Genomic DNA, 27,672 nt, shown 5'->3' with positions numbered 1-27,672 from the left:
GAATTTTCATCATTAGTGTATAGGAATGCAAGAGATTTCTGTGCATTAATTTTGTATCCTGCTACTTTACCAACTTCATTGATTAGCTCCAGTAGTTTTCTGGTAGCATCTTTAGGATTCTCTATGTATAGTATCATGTCATCTGCAAACAGTGACAGTTTTACTTCTTCTTTCCTGGTTTGCGTTCCTTTTATTTCTTTTTCGTCTCTGATTGCTGTGGCTAAAACTTCCAAAACTATGTTGAATAATAGTGGTGAGAGTGGGCAGTCTTGTCTTATTCCTGATCTTAGTGGAAATGATTTCAGTTTTTCACCATTGAGAATGATATTGGCTGTGGGTTTGTCATATATGGCCTTTATTATGTTGAGGTAGGTTCCCTCTATGCCTACTTTCTAAAGAGTTTTTATCATAAATGGGTGTGAATTTTGTCAAAAGCTTTTTCTGCATCTATTGAGATTATCATATGGTTTTTATCATTCAGTTTGTTAATATGGTGTATCACATTGAGTGATTTGTGTATATTGAAGATTCCTTGCATTCCTGGGATAAACCCCACTTGATCATGGTGTACGATCCTTTTATTGTGCTGCTGGATTCTGTTTGCTAGTATTTTGTTGAGGATTTTTGCATCTATGTTAATCAGGGATATTGGCCTGTAGTTTTCTTTTTCTGTAACATCTTTGTTTGGTTTTGGTATCAGGGTGATGGTGGCCTCATGGAATGAGTTTGGGAGTGTTCCTCACTCTGCTATGTTTTGGAAGAGTTTGAGAAGGATAGGTGTTAATTTTTTTCTAAATGTTTGATAGAATTTGCCTGTGAATCCATCTGGTCCTGGGCTTTTGTTTGTTGGAAGATTTTTAATCCGTTTCAATTTCAGTGCTTGTGATTGGTCTGTTTATATTTTCTATTTCTTCCTGGTTCAGTCTCAGAAGGTTGTGCTTTTCTAGGAATTTGTCCATTTCTTCCAGTTTGTCCATTTTATTGGTGTATAGTTACTTGTGGTAATCTCTCATGATCCTTCGTATTTCTGCAGTGTCAGTTGTTACTTCTCCTTTTTCGTCTCTAATTCTGTTGATTTGAGTCTTCTCCCTTTTTTTCTTGATGAGTCTGGCTAATGGTTTATCAATTTTGTTTATCTTCTCCAAGAACCAGCTTTTAGTTTTATTGATCTTTGCTATTGTTTCCTTCATTTCTTTTTCATTTATTTCTGATCTGATCTTTATTATGTCTTTCCTTCTGCTAAATTAGGGGTTTTTTTAATTGTTCTTCTTTCTCTAATTGCTTTAGGTGTAAGGTTAGGTTGTTTATTTGAGATTTTTCTCGTTTCTTGAGGTAGGATTGTATTGCTATAAACTTCTCTCTTAGAACTGCTTTTGCTGCATCTCATAGGTTTTGGGCCGTCGTGTTTTCATTGTCATTTGTTTCTAGGTATTTTTTGATTTCCTCTTTGATTTCTTCAGTGATCTCTTGGTTATTTAGTAGTGTATTGTTAAGCCTCCATGGGTTTGTATTTTTTACAGTTTTTTTCCTGCGATTGATATCTTGTCTCATAGCATTGCGGTCAGAAAAGATACTTGATACGATTTCAATTTTCTTAAATTTTCCAAGGCTTGATTTGTGACCCAAGATATGATCTTTCCTGGAGAATGTTCCATGAGCACTTGAGAAGAAAATGTATTCTGTTGTTTTTGGATGGAATGTCCTATAAATATCAGTTAAGTCCATCTTCTTTAATGTATCATTTAAAGCTTGTGTTTCCTTATTTATTTTCATTTTGGTTGATCTGTCCATTGGTGAGAGTGGGGTGTTAAAGTCCCCTACTATTATTGTGTTACTGTCCATTTCCGCTTTTATGGCTTTTAGCATTTGCCTTATGTATTGAGGTGCTCCTATGCTGGGTGCATAAATATTTACAATTGTTATATCTTCTTCTTGGATTGATCCCTTGATCCTTATGTAGTGTCCTTCTTTGTCTTTTGTAATAGTCTTTATTTTAAAGTCTATTTTGTCTTATATGAGAATTGCTACTCCAGCTTTCTTTTGATTTCCATTTGCATGGAATATCTTTTTCTATCCCCTCACTTTCAGTCTGTGTGTGTCCCTAGGTCTGAAGTGGGTCTCTTGTAGACAGCATATGTATGGGTCTTGTTTTTATATCCATTCAGCCAGTCTATGTCTTTTGGTTGGAGCATTTAATCCATTTACATTTAAGGTAGTTATCCATATGGGTGTTCCTATTGCCATTTTCTTAATTGTTTTGGGTTTGTTATTGTAGGTGTTTTCCTGCTCTTGTGTTTCCTGCCTAGAGAAGTTCCTTTAGCATTTGTTATAAAGCTGGTTTGGTGGTGCTGAATTCTCTTAGCTTTTGCTCATCTGTAAAGGTTTTAATTTCTCCGTCGAATCTGAATAAGATCCTTGCTGGGTAGAGTAATCCTGGTTGTAGTTTTTTCTCTTTCATCACTTTAAATATGTCCTGCCACTCCCTTCTGGCTTTCAGAGGTTCTGCTGAAAGGTCAGCTGTTAACCTTATGGGGATTCCCTTGTATGTTATTTGTTGCTTTTCCCTTGCTGCTTTTAATATTTTTTCTTTGTATTTAATTTTTGATAGTTTGATTAATATGTGTCTTGGCGTGTTTCTCCTTGGATTTATCCTGTATGGGACTCCCTGTGCTTCCTGGAGTTGATTGACTATTTCCTTTCCCATACTGGGAAGTTTTCAACTATAATCTCTTCAAATATTTTCTCAGTCCCTCTCTTTTTCTCTTCTTCTTCTGGGACCCCTTTAATTCAACTGTTGGTGTGTTTAATGTTGTTCCAGAGGTCTCTGAGACTGTCCTCAATTCTTTTCATTCTTTTTTCTTTATTCTGCTCTGTGGTAGTTATTTCCACTATTTTATCTTTCAGGTCACTTATCTATTCTTCTGCCTCAGTTATTCTGCTATTGATTCCTTGTAGAGAATTTTAAATTTCATTTATTGTGTTGTTCATCATTGTTTGTTTGCTCTTTAGTTCTTCTAGGTCCTTGTTAAACGTTTCTTGTATTTTCTCCATTCTATTTCCAAGATTTTGGATCATCTTTACTGTCATTACTCTGAATTCTTTTTCCGGTAGACTGCCTATTTCCTCTTCATTTGTTTGGTCTGGTGGGTTTTTACCTTGCTCCATCATCTGCTGTGTATTTCTCTATCTTCTCATTTTGCTTAACTTACTGTGTTTGGGGTCTCCTTTTTGCAGGCTGCAGGTTCGTAGTTCCTGTTGTTTTAGGTGTCTGCCCCCAGTGGGTAAGGTTGGTGCAGTGGGTTGTGTAAGCTTCCTGGTGGAGGGGACTGGTGCCTGTGTTCTGATGGATGAAGCTGGATCTTGTCTTTCTGGTGAGTAGGACCGCATCTGGTGGTGTGTTGGGGTGTCTGTGAATTTATTATGATTTTAGGCAGCCTCTCTGCTAGTGGGTGGGGTTGTGTTCCTGTCTTGCTAGTAGTTGGCATGGGGTGTCCTGTGCTGGAGCTTTCTGGTCATTGAGTGGAGCTGGGTCTTAGTGTTGAGATGGAGAACTCTGGGAGAGCTCGCGCCGATTGATATTACGTGGGGCCGGGAGGTCTCTGGTGGTCCAGTGTCCTGGACTTGGCTCTCCCACCTCAGAGGCTCAGGCCTGACACCAGGCCGGAACACCATGGCCCTGTCAGCTGCATGGCAGTGAATGTGGTGGTTTCCATTATGAAGTCAGATTATGAGGGTCTACAATAGCTAGTACAGGTTGACTTAGTAGCACTTTGTGTACGAGGCTGTCTGCAGCAGCCAGTGGCTGAAAGAGTAGGTCTCCTCATGTGCTGCCAGAATCTTAAATGTTTATATAGAGGTCTTCACTGGGTTCAGTCATGGATTCTATACAGATGGTCTCAAGAACACCTTACTCTCTCAAGGTTGTGTTCTTGAAACAGCTCCTAAGCCTGAGGGTCTACAAGCTGCAGGAAGATGAGACCGCCTGGGGCAGCCTGCAAGCCGTGATTTGTGCCACGAACCCTGCTGCTGCCGTCATGGAATCTGGCTTCCCCCGCCCGCTCTGCAGTGAGTTTTTAGTGAAGCTTTCTCCCTGTGTTGTTGAGATTCATGCTACCTGAGTTGCCCAAACCCACAGAGCGCTTAAATGTTGGGGCTGGGGTACAAATCCAGCAAATCTGGCCCCAGGGTCTGTGTTACCTCGCCCTAGACGCCTCACCCCCGCGAGCAGCCTCCTCAAACCCTCACTGCCACAGGAGAGAATATTTTTAAACAATAATATACCGATAACTGATCACAGAGGTTGATATACTATGGCCTGTGGGCCAGATCTGACCTGCCACCTGTTTTTGTATGGCCTATGAACCAAGAATGGTTTTACTTTTTTGGGAGGGGGCATGGTTTGAAAAGAAGAAGAAGGATATTTCATGGCATGTGAAAATTATATGACATTCAAATTTCTGTGTCCATGAATGAGGTTTCAAAGGACATAGCCATGCCCATTTTGTAGGCATATTATATTTGGAGGTTTGGGGTCACAAGAGCAGAGCTGAGTAGTTGTGACAGAGACTGCATGGCTTGCAAAGCCTAAAATACTTATTTACCATCTTTACAGAAAAATGTTTGGTGACCCTTGTTGTATCACATTGTTGATGATGATGAAGTCACACACAAATATGAAATCAAGGGCTTCCCTGGTGGTGCAGCGGTTGAGAATCCGCCTGCCAATGCAGGGGACATGGGTTCGAGCCCTGGTTTGGGAAGATCCCACCTGCCGCGGAGCAACTGGGCCCGTGAACCACAAAGACTGAGCCTGGGCGTCTGGAGCCTGTGCTCCGCAACAAGAGAGGCCGCGATAGTGAGAGGCCCGCACACCACAATGAAGAGTGGCCCCTGCTCGCCACAACTAGAGAAAGCCCTCGCACAGAAACGAAGACCCAACACAGCCAAAAATAAATAAATTAATTTAACAACAAAAAAAAATGAAATCAAAACATTTTTCGTAAAAAAAAAAAATCAAAGCTACCTGCGTTCTCTCATTTCATCCTTAAGAGAGCCTGTGTGGAGTCCGACTGCAGTTTTTGATGTTTGATTGCTGATCTCTTTTGACCTCATCTTCCCTTTCCCCTTTGGCCCCACGTCAGGGCAGGCAGATAAGAAAGCCCACATGTTCTTCCTTCTCTGTGCTGGTGGGAAATTCAAAGGTCACAAATCTCTAGCCTCACCCCTTAGCCACTATAAAGCTCCACCCACTCTCCCTGCCTCCCTCTAGCCAGTCTAGACCTGTCTGTGCCCACCCTACTCTCCCCAGGAGTCCTTTATGTGAGTAATAAATGTTCTCTTAATTTCTCTTGGTGTTTGGAGGGTCAGCAGCCTAGACATCCCAGCTAACATAGTATCTTCAGAAGTTCTATATTATTGACTAGATTGGATGATCTAAGAACCTTCATACTTGATCCCTATAACTATACTGTAAGCCAAGGATAGAAGATAAAAATTGGATATATAAGGACTTGTTTTTCCCAGTAAATCCATTTATTCATTTATCCATTCATCCATCCATCCATCTATCCAACCATCCATCCATTCAATAAATATTTTTGAATAGCTACTGTCTATCAGGTACTACATATATAAGGGCAGAACATTTATGCAGTCTTCAACTTTCAAAAGTCCACTGGTTCAGAGTTGATTTCCAAGACTCTGGGGTGGTCTGACCTTCCTACCTAGTGTATGACCTTGGAAACATCCCTTTACAGGGAACTCCAAGGTCCTCATTAAGTTCTGGGTTAGTCAGGACACTTTGGGATGAAAAAGACTGAGAAAAAGTAAGGATGGTTGAGGGTAGAGCTGGCCTCAGGGGCTTGAAAATGTTTTTACTGTCTCTCACATACCAATTTGATGCAGATGTTTGAATAAAAATGTTTGGATCAGAATTCTATCAACACGGATGAATTGTGAATGAGAATGCATTATCCAAAGTGAACCCTATTGAGCCAGTTTAATTCCATGACCAATTATCTTCATGAGTCAATTAAACTCTTCTAATTTTCCCTGAAACTTTTCTTTTTATAATTTTGATAAAATTAGTGGCACGGGAATCAATTGTTTTCCACTTAAATTTTGCAACAAATTTTATTTAATGTACTATTTTCCCCATATTGCATATCTTGATTATAACTTACTATTGATTCCATTTTGCCACCATTATTTCTGCCAAGTCCTATTTTCCTGGGATAAATTTAGCAAAGATACACATTTTGTGGAGAAAAATTAGATTCTTTTGTCAATTTTTCACCAGAAGTAAACTTGACCCTCTGTGATGTTTAGTTGTTCTCAGTGTTATTTGCATTGATAATTAGAGCTGTAATGTTCATTATTAATTGAATGAAAGAAGGATAGTTGCTTTTATTTCTTTGTTACTCCATGAGGAAATTGTAAGCTATTTTATAAGGTGGAGAGATAGAGATGGGGGGAGAGAGGGAAGCATTGGGGAGAGGGGAGTGAAGAGAAGGAAAGACACAGAGTGGGGAGAGATGAAGAGAGGGAGTAGAAGACCCAAGAATTCACCTTGTCTCTGATTTGTCATCAGTTTTCAAGGTGTCTCAGGATCAAGTAAGCCTTGGTGGTTCTAATACTCTTAAGAAGAGAAAGAACAGAGAATTCAGACAGACAGACTTGGACTCCAATCCTGGCTTTGCTGCTTACTCCCTGTGTTGCCTTTGTCAAGTCACCTAACCTATATGAACCTCTGTTTTCTCATCTGTGAAGTGGGGATATTGAGAGTACCAATCTCATAGGATTGCTGGTGAGGATTAAAACAGAACCTCTGTGTTGAGCAATGAACACACCATTGGCACATGGCAAGAGCTTGGTAAATGTTTGGTGGTAGAATGATCATAATTCATAATAGTAATCATGTGTTTCTCATACATAGACCCTTAAAATGATCTTCTGCTTGATGAGAAACCCTATTTGCCAAGTTTCTTCTTGTGGCAAACCTACGACCAGTGGTGTGTTAGGGAAAATAAAGCCTTGGTTTGTATCATCTGCCAGTTTCTGTGGTGTAAATATTTTACCACAGCCAATTTCAAGCTACCTACATGCTGTCATGCAACGTGGAGTTGGGAAGAAATGTGTAATAGAGGTCCATTTTATAGTATTTCCACAACGTAGACACTATAGGTTTTGTGAGATAATAGAAAATATACATTGGTCTCTATCACTGGTTCCTGGCACAGAGCTCCTAAAATTCTTGTAATTTCCTAAGTGATAAGAGCAGTAGGAGCATCTCCTGTTCTAATATTGATCTTTGACCTCTGATACTGACACAGAGCTCCTGAAACCCCTTGTAATTTCCTGGGTGATAGGAGTGTCTTTTGTTCTAGTGAGGCAACTCTGGGTGGGCTCCTGGGTGGCTCCTGGATGGGGTCTGGACACCAGAAAGACCAACTTATGATTAGAAGCTTGGAATTTTCAGCTCCACACTGCATTCACTTGAGAGGGAGAAGGGCTGAAAATGGAGTTAATGATTGATCATGCTTACATGATGATGCCTCCATAAATCCCAAAAATACAGGATTCAGGGAACTTCTGGGTTGATGAACACGTGGAAATCTGGGGACAGTGGTGCTCCTGGAGACAGCATGGAAGTTCTGAACCCTTTCCCTGTAACTTGCTCTATGCATCTTTTCCATCTGGCTGTTCCTGTGTTATACCTTTTATAATAAACCAATGATCTAAGTAAGTAAAATGTTTCTCTGAGTTCTGTGAGCTGCTCTAGAAAATTAATTGAACCCAAGGAGGGGGTCATTGGAGCCCCCAATCTATAGCTGGTTGGTCAGAAGAGCAGGTGATAACCTGGGCTTGTGACTGGCGTCTGAAGCCTGGGTGGGAGCAGTCTTATAGGATTGAGCCCTTAACCTGTGGAATCTGCTGCTGTCTACAGGTAGTTAGTATCAGAATTGAATTGAATTCTTGGACACCCTGCTGGTGTCTGAGAATTGCTTGGTGGTGTAGGGGAAAACCTCCATACATTTGGTGACCAGAAATGAAGTGTTTTGTGTGAATAGTATAGGAGACTCACAGTAAAGACAGATATAGTAGGAACGAACTGGGTTTTTCACTACTTAAGAAGGAAAAAAGCTGAGTTTTTCCATTAGAGGTATAAATAATCTTGAAAGAATAGATAATAATAAAATGTAGTGAAGCAACTAGAAAGTGATAAATTTTGATATTATCTTTGCTTTTTAATGTGACATGTAATTTTTATAATTTTATAATATCTAATAGTGACTATGTTTAACCATGTTGCAAAATTTCTGATAATTTAACAATCAGCTCTGTGAACCAATTTGAATCAGCTCCAGCAAACAATTGCTTATGACACCTCCCTCTCCCTCACTTCCATATCCAATCCATCACCCAGTCCTATTGATTTTACCTCCTAAATATTTCCTCTAACCAGGAAATATTTCTCTCCATCTTCATGACCAACTTACTGGCCCAAGACTGTTACCAAACTCTGGTTTGCTTGCCTGATGCACAGCAAAGCCAATCTAGTGACACTGGATTCTGGTAAGGGAGAATACAGTGTTTATTTGCAGGGCACCACGCAAGGAGAATGGGCAGCTAATGCTCAAAGGACCCAAACTCCCTGTTGGCTTACATGCAAGTGTTTTTAAAGACAACATTAGGGGTAAGGGTTGCTGGGTACATGATCAGCTTATGGACAGTCTTCTGATTGGTTGGTGATGAGGTGACAGGGTGATATTCCAGGAATTTCAATCATCAATTTTCTGGCTTCAACCATTTTGGGGTCTATGTGCTTGTGGTCAGCATGTAGTCCACACCCTCAAACTGGTGGGGGTCTTAGTTTCTGTAAAACAACCCAAGGATATAGGTCAAGATATTATCTATAGCCCTTGAGGAGGAACTAAGTGTCCTGTGAATGATTTATGGCTGAATTGCTATTCAGGCTATTATTACTTTCTTTGCTTGACTGCTTTTGCTTTGTTTCTACATTTTCTCATTTCTCTAATTATTAACTGCTTGAGTCTGCTCTTTGGAACTCGGGGATGGCCTAGGAGACTAAAGCTTTTTTCTACAAACAAGAAGCGGGGGACATGGGGGAGCTTATACCTGGAAAGGCCCTGCAGGGTCCTGCTCGGTTTTAAGACATGGCCATCTCCTGCCTGGATTGCTTTAGATACCCTTCTAACTTTCATTATGCACATGGGCCCCACCCCCTGCCATCCTCTCTTTCTTGTGAAGCTAGAGATATATTTTTAAAATATTTTTTAGAGCAGTTTTATTTATTTTTAAATATTTTTTAGAGCAGTTTTAAAAATATTTTTTAGACTTTATTTTTTAGAGTAGTTTTATGTTCACAGCAAAATTGAGCAGAAGGTACAGAGGTTTCCTGTACCCTTCCTCCACAAATATACATATACAGCCTCCCCCATTATCAACATCCCCCCCAGAGTAGTACATTTGTTACAGCTGATGAACTTACATTGACACAGCATCATCACCCAAAGTCCTTAGTTTACATTAGGGTCCACTCCTGGCATTGTACATTCTACGGGTTTGGACAAATGTATAATGACACGTGTCCACCATTAAAGTATCATACAGGGACTTCCTTGGTGCGCAGTGGTTAAGACTCCACCATCTCAATGCAGAGGGCCTGGGTTTGATCTCTGGTCAGGAAACTGGATCCCACATGCGTGCTGCAACTAAGAGTTTGCATGCCACAACTAAGGAGCTGGTGAGCCTCAACTGAGGAGCCTCCCTGCCACAATTAAGACCCAGCACAACCAAATAACTAACTAAATATATATATATATATATATATATATATATATTTTATCCTCAGTTTCCTCACCTTTTTCTTTGTTTGTTTGTTTGGTTTTTTTATTTTTTTACATCTTTATTGTAGTATAATTGCTTTACAATGTTGTGTTAGTTTCTACTGTGTAACAAAATGAATCAGCTATATGTATACATATATCCCCATATCCCCTCCCTCTTGCATCTCCCTCCCACCCTCCCTATCCCACCCCTCAAGGTGGTCACAAAGCACCGAGCTGATCTCCCCATGCTATGCAGCTGCTTCCCACTAGCTATCTTTTTTACATTTGGTAGTGTATATATGTCAATGCTACTCTCTCACTACGTCCCAGCTTACCCTTCCCCCTCCCCGTGTCCTCAAGTGCATTCTCTACGTCTGCATCTTTATTCCTGTCCTGCCCCTAGGTTTATCAGAACCATTTTATTTTTTATTTTTTTTAGATTCCATATATATGTGTTAGCATACAGTATTTGTTTTTCTCTTTCTGACTTACTTCACTCTGTATGACAGACTCTAGGTCCATCCACCTCACTACAAATAACTCAATTTCGTTTCGTTTTATGGCTGAGTAATAGTCCATTGTATATATATGCCACATCTTCTTTATCCATTCATCTGTCGAAGGACACTTAGGTTGCTTCCATGTCCTGGCTATTGTAAATAGTGCTGCAATGAACATTGTGGTACATGACTGCTTTTGAATTATGGTTTTCTCAGGGTATATGCCCAGTAGTGGGATTGCTGGGTCATATGGTAGTTCTATTTGTAGTTTTTTAAGGAACCTCCATACTGTTTTCCACAGTGCCTGTATCAATTTACATTCCCACCAACAGTGCAAGAGGGTTCCCTTTTCTCCACACCCTCTCCAGCATTTATTGTTTGTAGATTTTTTGATGATGGCCATTCTGACCGATGTGAGGTGACACCTCATTGTAGTTCTGATTTGCATTTCTCTAATGATTAGTGATGTTGAGCATCCTTTCATGTGTTTGTTGGCAATCTGTATATCTTCTTTGGAGAAATGTCTATTTAGGTCTTCTGCCCATTTTTGGATTGGTTGTTTGTTTTTTTGATATTGAGCTGCATGAGCTGCCTGTATATTTTAGAGACTAATCCTTTGTCAGTTGTTTCATTTGCAAATATTTTCTCTCATTCTGAGGGTTGTCTTTTCATCTTGTATATGGTTTCCTTTGCTGTGCAAAAGCTTTTAACTTTCATTAGGTCCCATTTGTTTTTGTTTTTATTTCCATTACTCTAGCAGGTGGGTCAAAAAGGATCTTGATGTGATTTATGTCATAGAGTGTTCTGCCTAAGTTTTCCTCTAAGAGATTTATAGCGTCTGGCCTTACATTTAGGTCTTTGATCCATTTTGAGTTTATTTTTGTGTATGGTGTTAGGGAGTGTTCTAATTTCATTCTTTTACATGTAGCCGTCCAGTTTTCCCAGCACCACTTATTGAAGAAGCTGTCTTTTCTCCATTGTATATTCTTGCCTCCTTTATCAAAGATAAGGTGACCATATGTGCATGGGTTTATCTATGGGCTTTCTATCCTGTTCCATTGATCTATATTTCTGTTTTTGTGCCAGTACCGTACTGTCTTGATTACTGTAGCTTTGTAGTATAGTCTGAAGTCAGGGAGCCTGATTCCTCCAGCTCCGTTTTTCTTTCCCAAGATTGCTTTGGTTATTCGGAGTCTTTTGTGTTTCCATACAAATTGTGAAAATTTTTGTTCTAGTTCTGTGAAAAATACCATTGGTAGTTTGATAGGGATTGCACTGAATCTGTAGATTGCTTTGGGTAGTATAGTCATTTTCACAATGTTGATTCTTCCCATCCAAGAACATGGTATATCTCTCCATCTGTTTGTATCATCTTCAATTCCTTTCATCAGTGTCTTATAGTTTTCTGCATACAGGTCTTTTGTCTCCTTGGGTAGGTTTATTCCTGGGTATTTTATTCTTTTTGTTGCAGTGGTAAATGGGGATGTTTCCTTAATTTCTCTTTCAGATTTTTCATTGTTAGTGTATAGGAATGCAAGAGATTTCTGTGCATTAATTTTGTATCCTGCTATTTTACCAAATTCATTGATTAGACCTGGCACAACCAAATAAATAAATAAATAAATAATTTTTTTTTTAAGTATCATACAGAATAATTTAATTGCCCTAGGAATCCTCTGTGCTCCACCTAGTCATCCGTCCCTCCCCTCAACCCCTGGCAACCACTGATCTTTCTACTGTCTCCATAGTTTTGCCTTTTCCTGTACATCATATAGTTGGAATCATACAGTATATATGTAGCCTTTTTTAAAAAAAATTTATTTATTTATTTTTGGCTGCATTGGGTCTTCATTGCTGCACGCGGGCTTTCTCCAGTTGCGGCGAGCGGGGGCTACTCTTCGTTGCATTGCGCAGGCTTCTCATTGCAGTGGCTTCTCTTGTTGCGGAACACAGGCTCTAGGCGCGTGGGCTTCAGTAGTTGTGGCTCATGGGCTCAGTCATTGTGGCTCACAGGCTCTAGAGCGCAGGCTCAGTAGTTGTGGTGCACAGTTGTTGCTCCACGGCACGTGGGATCTTCCAGACCAGGGCTCGAACCCGTGTCCCCTGCATTGGCAGGCAGATTCTTTACCACTGTGCCACCAGGGAAGTGCCCTATGTAGCCTTTTCTGATTGGCTTCTTTCACTTAGCCTTTAAGTTTCCTCCATGTCTTTTCATAGCTTTATAGCTCATTTGAGATGTCTTTTTAAGATGCAAATCGGATGTCCTTTTCCTCCTTCATCTTTCTGCTCTGCCCATGCCTGTGTTCCTTCTGTTCCGGATACTTGCCCCTCTCCCTCCGGCCAAACTTGTGCACATGCCAGTTCCCTCTTCCTAATCACTCTTCCTTCCTCTCTGTACTCTCATCTTTCTTAAGCATCATTTCATCAGGGGAGCCTCCTCTGCTCCCTCTGGGTTAAAACCACCTACCTGAGACCCTTTCATTCAGTACATATGAGGTGAAACGTTGTTTTTGTGTGTCTGATAAATATCTGTCTTCTTTATTTGACAATATACTCCTTGAGGAAAGGTATCATGTCTGGTTTTGCGCCAGCTCCAAGCACATGCTTAATAAATATTTGTTGAATGCATACATGCTGGCCAAATCTAATTAACTCTGAATCTTATAGACCTGGTATTTCTTTGACATTATTCCAGATATCACTGTCCAATGACATCCAAGGCCTGGTCTGCTCCCCATCCCAGGACAACTCTGAGTCTTCCTCTTTGGTTAAGATGCATCTTACCTCACTCTTTACATTGGAGTTTATTCCTTTGGCCAATTTATATTCTTTATTTACAAAGACCACTAAACTGAGATAAGAGATAAAAAAATTAAGAAACTATGTTTCTTTTGTACTTGTTTTCTCCTAGATTGAATTTTCCAGAAACACGATGTATATTTATAACACCATTAACCAGCTCACCTGTCACCAAGTACCAGCTTTGCAGTCATGGCCTGGATGATGCTACACTTCACTCTTTCTTTTTGAGTCATTTGGCCAATAATTTCCATCTAGGGTTTTGGACAAGAAAGAAAAACTGCCATCTTATTTTGGCATAAAGTCCTCGTTTACTCAGTGTATTCAAAAAGCCATTTTCCAGAGTAGGAGGATACGTTAGAGTTGCTCAAACACTCCAAGGCATACTTTTTGCATCAGTTGTCTGTGGTGCTTTGGGGCAGACATTAATCAAATTCTTGGCAGAGGTTTGTAAGATATTCATGTTGGTTGTGGATTTGATCCATCGTCTCCTTGAAGTGGGAGGAAAAGATAGCAGACAGGAGACAGGCTGCCCAGCAAAGGCTGAATGAATCTCAGAGCAATTTAAATGGAAAGGATTAACCAGTTCCCCTTTATGGAGGATGAAATGGAAGAGCTTTGAGAGCTAATCCCTAAGGGTCTTTTCCAACTGCTTCTCAGTGCTTGAGCTGAGACTACACTTGAAGGCTCCCAGTTCAGATTTAGGAAATCTCAGCTGCAGGGCTTCCCTGGCTTGGCCTGAAAGATCCAACTTCTAGATGCAAAGTAGAGAATCCCATTCATATCCGGATGGCACTGAGGATATGGGAGTTTGATGGTATATTGAGGGGCCGAAGAGTTGTCTTTTATTTGGATTAATTGTGAAGGCACTGGGCTTCCCTGAGTGCACTGAAAAGTTAAACTTCTCTATCCCCTCCTGCTAGCTCCCAGATAAGGTGCCCTCAGTGACAGGGAGGCTGGGATATTATCTTTTCAGAAGTTTACATTTCAAAAGGGAAAAATCCCAGACCTTTGAAAAATATTTCTGGGTTGTAAAACTGGCCAGAGGCTTAGTTCCCTCTAGAGATTATAGACACAACAAAAGGTTAGGGAGAGGATTTACAACCACTAAGTTTCTCCTGGCACTGTTCTGGCAAGGGGAAGGGAGAAATGATCTCTTTTCATTTCAACAGTCTGGAAAATTCTCCCCTCTCCCACCTCCACACTGGCCCCTTACAGGTAATTTTCAATGCCGCTAAAATTTTGGAATGATTAGAAGAAATAAAATTTATTGTTGTTTTACTTATTTTTGGTCTATTGTTTCCCCCAGAAAGTATTATTATAAAGGTAACACCATTTCACTGTAAAGAAATTGCAGAAGTAAAGAACATTATAAGGAAACTCAAAATCACCCTTTGAGGTTCACTATGAAAGGATGAACTAAATTTGGGACTGCTTGGGAATTATGTAAATATTCCGTTATAATTAACAGTGAACTCTTTTGTATTTTTGCATCATCAAAGCCAGCTCAGTATAATTGAATAAAATGTATACCAAACGAAATATATCTAGACTAATGGCAGGAGAACCAAAGGAAGCGATTATAATTATCATTAACTTTCTAATCATCATACCAGCACAACACCTTCATTTATATAACAAAATGCCAATGAGTGGAAGGTACAGGAGGAAGATGTCACAGAAGAAAGGGTAGCCTAACGATTAGGCTCTTTTAATTCCCTTTTTCAGAGATCCAATTCTGCACTCCGTGCACCCCACCACTAATGGACCGTCACAACTGCCTTAGTTTATCCTATCTCTGAATCTTAATTACACTGCTGATAGAACTGTTCCATCTGACAAGTCAGATTGTTTGCCATTTCTTCCTCCTCTGCTACTCATTTGCTCCACAAATACTTGCTGAGCATTTTTCTGTGCCATCCCCTGAAACCGAGAAGGACCCTGTGAGGCTCCTGGGCACAAAAGACTTTCTGTGTACCCCCCAATCTTGATTACAGGAAATAGGTTTCATCCAGCCTCCATGACCTTCCCTGAGTTTCAACCAACAGGTTCAAACAGTTGCTAATCAGGGAAGGGAGGAGATGGGGAGACAAAGGAGGAGCAAGCAGTCAGGAAACAATAGTGCAGCCTTGGGGCAGAGTCCTGGTTCCCCTTCAAGGGACACACATAATATCCTTGAGTTGTTTTGCAGATACTGAAACCCCCACCAGGTGGGAGAAGTTAACTATATGCTGCCCACAAGCACGTAGACCCCAGACCTATTGGAACCAGAAGGTTGATGATGCCGACTCCCACTTACCTCACCACCAACCAATCAGAAGAAAGTCCATGAGCTGATCACACCCTCCTATTTGAACCATTACTATAAAACTCCTCACTACCCCCTCCAGGTCAGGACACAGTTTTGAGGGCATTAGCCTGCTGTGGCCCCCTTTGCCTGGCAAAGCAATAAAGCTATTCTTTTCTGCTTCACCCAAAACTCTGTCTCTGAGATTTAATTCGGTGTCAGTGTACAGAGGCCAGTTTTGGCATCACCACTAGTCTAGGAGCTGGGGCTACAAGTGAAACAGCAGGGAAGGGGGCAGGGCACAACCTTTAAAAGAATGACATAGCCTGAGGAAATGGCATAAACTTGTTAGAACCAACTAGGTCCAAGATGGCTGACAAATCGACTTACACTAGACATTGAGTCTCAGTATAGGCTCACTGTAACACATCAGCACACTAAATGACACACCCACAGGTGCCGTGACAGTTCCAAGGCCGACCATAAAAGGTCAACAAGTGGGCAGTTGCCCAATTCCTGGAAATCCCCACCCCTTCCCCAATATAGCTGAATACACCTCCCACTCATTAGCCTATGAAATTACTCACCCCTATAAAAACTGACAACCCTGTACCTTGGTGCCTCTCACCAGTGTGTGAGATGGCCCACACTCTGGCTGTGGAGTGTGTCTCTCTAATAAATCACTTCTTACCCATCACTTTGTCTCTCACTGAATTCTCTCTGCGACTAGACATCAAGAACCTGAGCTTCATTAAGTCCTGAGACCAGGTGTGTGATCTCAGTTAAAAGACTGTGGGTTCAAGTCCCAATCTGAGTTGCATGGTTTCGCAACCACGAACAAGCCTGGCAGGATCCATCCTAACAATGTTCTCCTCTTCCCTTATTGCCAAATGCAAGTTCATGTGCCCAATGCACAGTGAGGCCAAACAAACTGAAATGTCAGAGTTTGGAGCAGAGAGAGATTTATTGCAGGGCCACACATGGGGAACGGGTGGCTTGGGCTCAAAAGGCCCAAACTCCCTGATGGTTTTCAGAGAAAAGTTTTATAGGCAAAATTTGGAGTGGGGGCTGCAGGGCGTGTGGCTTTCTTCTGATTGCTTGCTGTTAAGGTAACAGGGTGGTGTTTCAGAAATTGTGTGCTCAGCCTGAAATTACCATCCTCCACCTGGGTGGGGGCGTTAGTTCCTGTAAAAGAACTCAAAGATATATTGTTATATATATTCCTTGAGGAGAAAACAGGCTCCATTGCTGCACTATTGTTTCTTGACTGCTCCTCCTTTGTTTCTGCATTCCCTCCCTTCCCAGATAAGCAAACTGTTTGGATCTGCCCTCTGGTACTCAGGGAAGGTCTAGGAGGCTGAAGCCTTTTTCCTACAAACTAGAAATGGGGGACACAGAAAGGCTTTTGTACCCAGGAGCGCCGGACGGGTTCCTGCTCAGTTTCACCCTCTCCTATATTCTGCTTCTCTCCTCTTCCATTCTTACCCTCATTTCACTACTTGGGGCTCCAATAAGAAGACCTTTCTAGATTTATTTCATCTTTGTATTCCTAGGGCTCAGCACAGTGGGCCATATTTCATACATTTTTCTGTAATGAATAAATGAATTCTCCTTCACTAGAATTAATCAGAGACTGGATGGTAGAGCTGTGGCAGAAGGAATTTTAAAACTCCTTGGAATTGTTAGGGGAGCAGAATTTGCCAACCCAAAATATATCTCTTTGGCATATTACTTATTTTAAGCTGATTATTTTCTAAGAAATAGCAGCCATGGGAAAAATTCTGAAAACCAAGTAGGAGTTACACTTTTGTTAGAAACATTTACATTTGCAAGGGAAATTTCCAATTGTAAGGGTGTCTCCCTCTCTGTACCTGGAAGAGGAGGATGACCAAATCTCTAGAAACTCTTATCAGTGGAGAAGGCAAGGACTTGAATTTCCATAACAACCTTACCCTTGTTTATTGTGCTTTTCCTGGTCACCTCCCAAAACTGTGTCTCCTACCTTTAACAACCTCTTGTCTTTAGCTGAGGTTGGTGTTTAAGGTGAGGGTTTTGCCTATTTGGAAGAGTTACTCAGTTTTCCTGGGTCTCTCCCATGTATACGTGTTATTCAATTTTTGTTTGATTTTCTCCTGTTAATCTGCCTCATATCAGTTTAATTCTTAGAACAGCCAGAAGAACCTGGAGGGTAGAGGAAAATGTCTTCCTTCCCAACAGAATCTTTCCATTTTTATCTATGTTTTTTATTTTTTCCTGCTAAAAAAGGAGTCAAATGAGTCAACATAATAATAAAATCACTCCACAAATAAATGAAATAGAAAGTGAAACTCCTTCACATCCCTAATCTCTAGAGATAAATGGAGTTCACAATATGATGTGTACTTCTCCAATTTGTTTCTTTTTTTATGTAGCTCTATCTATCCATATACACACCTACATGTGTATATTTATATCCTATTGCCAATGAAAAAATTAATAGTCAATCTAAGAGAGAAGTGGAAAATTTTATTCAAGCCAACCTGTGGGTTATAACCCGGGAGACAGTCTTTTAGAAAGCTCTGAGGACTGTTCTGAAGAGGTAAACAAAGAGGCCAGGATATATGTGATTTTGGCAAAGGGGTACGTGCAGTCAAGCACACATCTTGGTAAAAGGTTACTGCTATTCACAAGGAACAGATAGCTTAGTTAACGGCTTTAGTGCTTTTCTAAGTATGAGAAGATGTGAGACACTGGATTCAAAAAATTTTCTCCTGAAAATATCTGACGATCTGAGGGCCAGTTCTGCCAGTTTTCCTAGAGCACAAAGTGCCTCATCCTGACTTTTGCCCTGAATTCCTTTCAGGGTGTATTGTAGGTCAGTGACTGCAGTGGCTACAGACTCGACTCGTGTCGAACTGGATAGTGGGCAACATTATTTTACAAACCATTCCCTTTTGGTCTTAATTTTTATAAAGGTTTGGGAGGCATTTAGGGACCAGTTTGTCCTGTGATACTAAGAATGCTCATCCCCAGGTCAGGGAGGATTTTGTTGATAGGTCACTATATGTGCTGTTACAGGACTGGACCCTGTTAACAGTAGCCAAAACCTCTGGACCGCTTGTCTTACTAGTCTGTTATGGTCCAGGAAATAGTTCCTTCTTGCTGCTTCTTCCCATATCTAGAGTTACACTATTACAATCATTGATCTTTCAAGTTGCTTAATCATCACTAATTTTATCTAAGACTCAGTCACACATTTGGTAATGCAAGAAACAATAGTCTTGTAAAATAGGCAGAATACAAGTAATACAGCTAGTAACATTAATAAGGTCATAAGTATTTAAGCTAAGAACTTCCATTTCGTGTGGCCCAGTATCTCCCCAGGTTGTCTGACCAGTCTGTTCTGCACCAATCGCTGTCTTTAAGGGAAATGATATATTAGCATTGTACATAAAGTTCACCAAAGATGTCTGCACATATAAGGCAAGTGGCGGGTCATCATGACCCCTTACAGGGGTCAGAAAGGAATGTTATCTTCTAAGGATAACTGGTGCCAGAAGAAGAAAAATTGATCTTTATGGTTGATCAAGTATTTTTGCCATTGGGGAGGCTTGGTTAATGCAAAATGCAGATGCACAATGCACACTAGAGGGGATGGAAGAGGCCAAAGGGCAGAGAAAAAGTTTTATGTTTAAATTTTTCTTGTGTTGCCTTAAAATGTGAATTTTTTATTACATCATTATATATAATTTAAAAAACCCAAACAGGATCATAGTAGTCAAAGGAATCTTCAGCTGCCTTTTTTTTCTTTCTTATTTGATAGTATATCTTGACTTGAATTTCCTCTAAATTCCTTTCCAACTTTAAATTGTATGCTTTTGAATCAAAGCCAGAATCTCCCTTATTTTAATTAACTAGCTCTCATTATTATATATGTACATGGTAAGTGTATTTAACAATACAGAAAGGAATAAAATGAAATGTAAAGCCTCCCTCCTCTTCACAACCTGTTCTACTCTTCAAAGTTAATTATTTATAACAGTCTTCTGAGTATCCTTGAAGAAATTTCCAGGGCAAATAAATATATATATTTAAATAGATAAACATATATGTCCACCCACACACATATATATCCACAAAAGGAACTCACATTTTTCACTTGTTACATAATTCAATGGAAAGAATTCCAAGTATTTAATAACTCTGTCTTGGATAAATGTCTCTTAAAGGAACCTCTGACAAAAAAATCAGTAAAATCATCAATCAGGTCTGTAAATTGTCAAATACTTGGCTATCTAGCGATGGTACAAACTGCTTTCCATTCTCTAAAAGCCATTCTCCTTTTCTCTATTAAGAGATCCAGAAGTTTTTTTTTTTTTTTCTGTACAGTCTTCCCAGTATGAAAACTACATTTCCCAGCCTCCTTTGTAATAAAGTATGTCCATAAGACTGCACTTTGTCCAAAGGACTGTGAGAGGAAGTGTTGTGGACAGCTTCTAAATTATGCTTTATAATGTAATGTGTGGTCCTTCCTTTTGTCATTTTTCCCTTTCTACTGGTTGGAATGTGGACCTTGGACCATGGGAACAAGGACAACATCTTAGAGATGAAAACACCATAAAGTGAAAGGCTCCTGGGCTCCTGACAGCTTTGCAAAGCAGAACCACCAAAACTACTTGCATTTAGGGGGAGAAAGAGAAATATATTATTGTCTTTGCTCTTATAAGACACCGTTATTTGGAGTTTCTTCTGTACACAGGCGAGTGTCTGTACTTATTATAAGACATTATTTCAAGATATTTTAAAAGTTATTATTTCCCTGTCCAAAGGCCCATTTTTCTGAAACAAAGGACCAGGATTACGTTATGAATGTTTTACCAGGTTGGTTAAAATTATTCTGGGGAAATTAATTACAAGGGAAAAAATGTGAACATCAACAAGGGGAGAATTAGAGACATGTAAGCAATTTTTCCCCCCAACTTCATCTTTAGTTTCCTCCCCTGAAAACAAGGGCAGGACCACAGGGGCCCCTCTGAATAGAAGACTTTTTGCTCATGGTACATTTCCCAATTAGCCAGAAGCAGATTTTCTGCTCATTTGCCTCTGAACACCATGACTTTCCTTGGAGGCATTTGACTTTCCAACAGAAACTGAGGTTAATAAAGAAAGGCAGTGAGAAGAAGACATTTTAAATACAAGAGTGGCAAAAGAGGAGAGTGAAGTTACCTGGAACCTAAGTATCCTGTTGTCTGTTTGCATCAGGAGTCACGTCCTTGAAAGCTGATAGGAAGCTCTCTCGCGGTCTCCAGCTCCTGACCAAGCATCAGACTTATTGCCTGAGGATGAAAGAAAATTCATATTGTATGGCAAGGCAAGAAGAATTTAAACATAAAATTTTTCTCTGCCCATTGGGTCTCCTGCATTTACCAGACCTCCTTAGGAGATAATGAAACCACTAAGTGGCATTTTGGGGGGCTCCAAGGAGCTCCAGTTCTTTATGTCTCAGTGCAGAAAGAATTCAGCGAGAAGCAAAGTGATTTATTAGAATAGGACGCTTATGAGGCTTACAAGTGGGAGGGCGAGAGGATGCCATGCCCCAAGAACTTAGTGGGCCACAGTTTTATAATCAAAGGAAAAGTGGGGAGGGGGAGAAGACCACCTTCTTCCTCATTCTTGAGTAGATGTCACACTTCCATCATCAGTTCCATGTCAGGTAGGGGAGTTTTCTTGTCTCTACACAGTCAAGCTGGGACTGTCATGGCACTATGGAAAAATTATTTCAGGTCTCAGTACAATGAGGGTCTTTCACTTTGAAATGTCACCTTTCCATAAATTATTATTTTTTTAATGTGTGCAGAGAGCGTGTCCTAGGGGTCACTAATTTACTGAGCTCACTGGGCAGGATGTGGGTCTCATGCCACAATTGTTTTATTGTTTTGGGGCATGTCTCATGCTTCTGTTGCATGGTTTTGTTGCTAAGCAAGCCTGCTTGGTTTTGTGGTTAAGCAAACCTGCTTTCCTGAGTGATCATTAACTTACAGGTGTCTCCCATGCTTTTTTTTTCTTTACTTACAATCCCCTAGTGGGATTAACTATTTACCTACTTTGTCCCTTTACTCTGTCCCTATCAATAACATTCCTTCTTAATCTTGTAAGGGGTCAAGATGACTCATTACTTGCTTTGCACATGCGGATCTGGATTGTGTAAACCATCAATACGTAATTTAATGTTTAACCCTTTATCTCAAAAATGTATATAACTGTGCTTTGACCTCTAACAGGCAGAACAGTCCTCAGAGCTTTGTGAAAGACTGTCTCCCAGGTTATAATCCTCAGATTGGCTCTAATAAAAATTTCTATTTCTTTCTTAAATTGACTATTTTTAAAAATTTATTTATTATATTTTTATTTATTTTTGGCTGCGTTGGGTCTTTGTTGCTGCATGCGGGCTTTCTCAAGTTGCGGCGAGCGGGGCCTACTCTTCGTTGCAGTGCGCGGGCTTCTAATTGCGGAGGCTTCTCTTGTTGCAGAGCACGGGCTCTAGGCACGCGGGCTTCAGTAGTTGTGGCTCATGGGCTCTAGAGCGCAGACTCAGTAGTTGTGGCGCATGGGCTTAGTTGCTCTGCAGCATGTGGGATCTTCCCGGACCAGGGCTTGAACCCGTGTCCCCTGCGTTGGCAGGCGGATTCTTTTTTTTTTTTTAACTTTGGGTTTATTTATTTATTTATTTATTTATTTATGGCTGTATTGGGTCTTCGTTTCTGTGCGAGGGCTTTCTCTAGTTGCGGCAAGTGGGGGCCACTCCTCATCGCGGTGCACAGGCCTCTCACTATCGCGGCCTCTCTTGCTGCGGAGCACAGGCTCCAGACGCGCAGGCTCAGTAATTGTGGCTCACGGGCCTAGCTGCTCCGCGGCATGTGGGATCTTCCCAGACCAGGGCTCGAACCCATGTCCCCTGCATTAGCAGGCAGATCCTCAACCACTGCGCCACCAGGGAAGCCCTTAAATTGACTATTAATTAATTTTTCAGTGACACTGGGGTGATAGTTCAACATCTTGATCCTGAACAGACTTGGTAGCAGCAGGGAAAAGGGACCACAGAAAAGGCCCAGGATAGGGATAGTTGGGGATTCTGATGCCAAAAGTTTGGCCTCTGTGCACCAGTGGTGAATCAAATCTTGGAGACAGAGTTCTGGGTGAAGTAGAAAAGAATAACTTTATTGCTTTGCCAGGCAAAGGGGGACAAAGCGGACTCCTGCCCCAGAAACTGTGTCCCAACCCAGGAGAATTTGATGAGGAGTTTTATAGCAGCGGTTCAAGGGTGGGGTTTCTGGTAAGATTAGGGTGTGTCCAGGGTCTGCACTCCTTTAATCTCATCTCAGGTGGTCCATCTCCTAATCTTGATGAGCTTCTCTGGTCTTTTTTTTTTTAATGCTATATTCTAGTTTTTTTTTTTTTTTTGGCTGTGTTGGGTCTTCGTTTCGTGCGGGGGCTTTCTCTAGTTGTGGCAAGCGGGGGCCACTCTTCACCGCGGTGCGCGGGCCTTTCACTATCGCGGCCTCTCTTGTTGCGGGGCACAGGCTCCAGACGCGCAGGCTCAGTAATTGTGGCTCACGGGCCTAGTTGCTCCGCGGCATGTGGGATCTTCCCAGACCAGGGCTCAAACCCGTGTCCCCTGCATTGGCAGGCAGACTCTCAACCACTGTGCCACCAGGGAAGCCCTTCTCTGGTCTCTTTAATCTTACCTCAGGTGGTTTCGTGGCTGCTTCTCCCTTGATTAGCAACTGTTTGAACCTGCCCTTTGGAACTCAACGAAGGTCATGGAGGCTGTGCCCTATAAACAGGAAGTGGGGGACAGAAAGTCTTCTCTGTCCAGGAGCCCCACAGGGTCCTGCTTGGTTTTAACTCCTTGAGAGAACTAAGGAACAGGGCCTCATCACCATCTACAAAAACAACAATAATAATATGAAGGGTAAGACTTGCTAGGGAGAACCATCTAAAACTAGGAAATAAGGCAGAAATATGATCATGTAGGGGAGCAGAATTTGCCACCCCAAAATATGTCTCTTTGGCATCTTAACTATTTTAAGCTGGTTATTTTCTAAGAAGCAGCAGCCATGGGAAAAACTCTGAAAACCAAGTAGGAGTTACCCTTTTGTAACAAATATTTACATTTGCAAGGGAAAAATCTCTATTTGTAAGGGTGTCTCCCTCCCAGTACCGGGGAGAGGAGGATGACCAAATCTCTAGAAACTCTTACTAAGGAGAAGGCAATGGCTTAAAAATCATCACAACCTTACCCTTGTTTACGGTGTTTTTCCTGCTCACCTCCTAGAACTTACTCTCCCCACCCTCAACATCTTCTTTTGTCTTTATCTGAAGATGGTATATAAGGTGATGGCGAGTTCTGGGGATGGTAAGCATCGGATGGAGAAGCCACTGCAGGGCTGAGTAGGACTCAAGAGGGTTGATGCCTGGATCACTTGAGAGGTGAAATGATGGAGGTGTATCTCACATAACCTGTTGCCATTGAGTTTTAGCCGTGCTTCTTGCCATCAGTGGTTTGTATTCAGGGCTCTGACAGGCAGCGCAGCCTGTTGGAAAGAGCTTGCAGTGGGAGGTGGGAGACCTGGGTTCTACTACTTGTTTTATCACCAGCTTGCTGTATCATCTCAGGCTCTGTTTCAGGGAAGCAATTTCACCATCTGTGAAGTGGAGCTGATATTGCCAGGAAAGAAAATGAATATTAGGGTAACAAAGGATCATAATTAGTATTTAGTGATTGAGTGAAGCTTTGTCGTCATTAATCTTAGTCCTTCTTCCCTCATTTAGGCATTTTTATTTATGACTCATTGACTCAGCCTCATTTATTCACTCAGATGCTAGGCAACCATGCACCCCAGTTTCTCTGCCTGCCCCCAGTTATGACCCTCATGCCCAGCTCCCACCCAGGTCTTTTCCTTGATCTTGAGCCAAAGTAAAACCATCCCTGGCTCCAGGGGTGGTAACAGAGGCTGTGGCTCTGCTGGAACCTTGACTTTCAAGTAGCCAGGATCCATAAGGAGATGAGGTAGACCACTGGATCACCACTGGAGCTGGCCCAGGGCCCAGCTGGAATGTAGGAAAGCCTTTCCCTGGACTAGTCTTGCCTTTGAAAAGTGCAGTGCAGGAGAGTGTAGTGGGTAAAAAGCAAGCATAAATATTCCTGGCTATCTAACTTTATTTGGGAAATAAATGTTTGTATAGCAGGGATATCCATAATCTGAAGTCAGACCGGACTGTGTTAGAATCCTGCTCTTCCACTTCTAACTGAATGATCTTGGACACCTTATTTACCTTAGCTTCTTCATCTATAAAATGGGAATAATAGCCACCTAAAGGAGCTATTGCCATGAGACAATGCACCTGAAGGGCCTGAGAAGTTTCCAATAAATGTTAACAATGCGTGTCTGGCTACAAACCCCAATATGCCTACTACACAGGGCCAGCTTTGGAGGGTAGCTAAGGCTCTGATGAAGTATGAGCTGCTGGCTATTGGGAGGCTCTTCTCCATGGGCCTCTTTTTCACAGCTTATGAAGAAGGCACTAACTGCCTTTTGCTCTGGACTTTTCAAGCATGTTTGTGTCATGAAGATAGAGATGGTATGTCCCCTCAGGTCAAAGGGCAGGCATGCTTACTGTCCAACATAATTAAGATAATGCCTCTCTCTGGAGCAAAGGGCCGGCTTGCTTACTGCCTGTTATAATAGGTTCAGGCTCCCTAAGCCAAGGGGTCCTCTCCTATATTGCAACCCACCGTGTGTGCAGCTGTAATCTGACCCTCTTCATGATGCCCTGTCAGAATTTGGGTCGGGGGAACCAGCACCAAAAATGTTCATACTCTGGCTACTTCTGTGAGGAATAAACTGTCCTTTTTTTCTGATGCAGGAGTCTCATGTCTTTTACCAATATCCATAAAACTATGATTGACTAACTTGTTAGCAGGCAGGAGGGCTAAAATCTCTGACCCTCTGCATTTCTTGACACTGTCCTGGTCTCGGATGTCTGCTGTCATCTAGAGAGGAGAGAAGAGGGGGAAACAGGAGGGCAAATCTTCCTCTTCCCGAATCTTGAGTGTGTGCCAGGGGCCTCCCTGGGAGTGCCTTCTTTCTGCTCCAAGGCCTGCAAGTCTGTCTGCAGAAAAAGCATTTCTGGAACAATTGGTGAGGCGGAGAACGAGAGACAACATAGGACGATACATCAGGTTTCGCCTTTTGCACAGAAAAACGTTCCCCAAACTCCAGACGTTTGAGTACCACCTTGATGTTTATTTTAGTCATATCTGTCTACAGACTCCATAACTGCTTTCATAATGTTACTTCTAATTGACTTGCCCTTTTATTTATTCAGATAATTCTTTTAGCAAGAAACTTGATCTCACTATGATAAATGGAAAATCCAGGATTGCTTGGTATAAACGGAAGACAACTTGGCAAATAAATACGATGAAAACAGAAATAACATTATCAAGTAATAACCAGATACAGTTGCCCCCGAAGACCTTGGTCCTGTTCCCACGGTTACAAAGGGATATGAGCCAGGATTAGAGAGGGTTTAAAGATAGACTTTCACCAAACAGACTTTTCCCTTGATGGAACAAGCGGCACTGGGAGATGAGTGAAGAGGGAGGTTGTCTGATGCCATGGGAACTTGCTACCCCAAAGTGTCCAAGTGCTGGCAGAGGTTTGGGTGCTGCACTTTGGGAAACACTGGACAGAAGTGATGCTTTACCAAAAGGGCCTCCTGCTCCTTGAGTGTCCTCCTTGCTTCCACCTCAGTGCTGGCCCTGCCTCCAGTCTCTACCTTCCCCCAGAACAGCCAGAGGAGGCTTTGCAAGCTCCAGCCGGACTGTCACTCACCTCTCAGGACTCCCTGTATCCCGTAAGATCATGCCCAAGCTTTTTAACCAGCAGTCAAGGTCATCCACTAGTTCTTCTCTATCCAACGCTTGTCCTGCTTTCCAGTCAAACAGGACCACTTACAGTTCACTCCTTCATTCAGCAGTTTATTGAGTTTTGCCAACTCGTGTGCTGTTCTAGATACTGGGGCCGTGGGCACCTTACCACTTTATGGGTTCTAGGCACTTTTGCCATCATGGGCCTCTTCCTCCATAAAAAAATATAAAAATAATATTTTATAGCTGTGTTGGTGTAGAGGTGAATAAAATCCAGGCTGGAATCATTGTTGTCATATTCATTTGTTTCTTCTGATTTTAAAATAAAATTAAAAAATGATACTTAGGAATTCCCTGGCTGTCCAGTGGTTAGGACTGGGTGTTTTCACTGCCATGGCCCAGATTCAATCCCTGATCCCTGGTTGGGGAACTAAGATCCCGCAAGCCGTGCAGCACAGCCAAAAAAAAAAAAAAGATACTTAAAGAGTCATGGGCCCTAGGTATTGTGCCCTCTGTGCCTAATGGGAATTCTGCCCTGACCGGGGCATGAAGAGTGAACACACATGTACACAGACAAACAGAGACAGACAGACAGACACACAGACACACACAGTACTTACATACCTGAAGCTACTATCCAGTTCCGTGAGAGTTTTCTGCTTTTTCACCTCTCTAAGCTGTTGTCCCCTCTTGCTTACTCCATTTCTTCCCTTCTCTGCTTGGCTGATAATGCTCAAGCCCACCCTTTATAATGTGCGGTCTGAGTTCTTGGACGTACGTGTGCTGCCAGGTGGGTTAGCGCTGGGTCCTCCAGCCCCTGGAGTTGGCTTTTCACCGTAATTCATTCACTTTGATCAACACAGTTAGGGGGGTCACTGGTCGATGCCTCTACCTTCTCAGCTTCCTTTGGAATTGTTCTAGGATAGCTGTAGCCAGGCTCAGAGCACACCCCAACTCCCAGCCTTCACTCTTCAAGCCTTCAAAAATCCTAGACTATGACATCTAGGACCTGAGTTTTGCCCTAAAGCAATCCTGTGTTTGTTTATCTTGTGCAAAACTCTCTGACTAATTGCTAGGAGTCAGGAGCCTACTGCCCTGAAAATAGGATGTTAATGATCCACGGAGAGACCACAGCTGAGTAAGCTAAGCGAGCACGTTGGCAGCCCCTCTCAGGCTGATGGAGTGCCCTTTGGAAAGAGCTGCGGGGGCAGCATCCAAGGAGGCAGATCCAAGGTCCCGAAAGGCCCAGGTGTCATCCCAGCTTGTTCGTTGCATACGAAATATTTACAGAGCAATCACTTTGTGATAGACACTGTGCTAGGG

The 27,672-nt window shown here is 41.8% G+C and overlaps 1 long non-coding RNA gene across 3 annotated transcripts in view; it reads right to left on the bottom strand.

Annotated features, from left to right (window-relative positions):
• LOC309646322 overlaps positions 1–27,063 on the bottom strand; it is a 45,379-nt gene extending 18,316 nt beyond the window's left edge. Inside the window, exons 1-2 of one of the 3 annotated variants that reach the window (XR_014255286.1) lie at positions 26,974–27,063; positions 20,643–25,589 (exon numbers count right to left, since the gene is read on the bottom strand). This is a non-coding gene — a long non-coding RNA (uncharacterized lncRNA). Of the gene's footprint in view, positions 1–20,642; positions 25,607–26,973 lie in introns of those variants that run through there. The other 2 variants (XR_014255287.1, XR_014255288.1) reach the window with 2 other exon arrangements.
• Positions 27,064–27,672: the final 609 nt, after the last annotated feature.

Source organism: Balaenoptera physalus (genome assembly GCF_965194825.1).
Source record: "Balaenoptera physalus genome assembly, chromosome: 16".
Taxonomy (NCBI): domain Eukaryota; kingdom Metazoa; phylum Chordata; class Mammalia; order Artiodactyla; family Balaenopteridae; genus Balaenoptera; species Balaenoptera physalus.
This window is presented reverse-complemented; position numbering and strand designations above follow the sequence as displayed.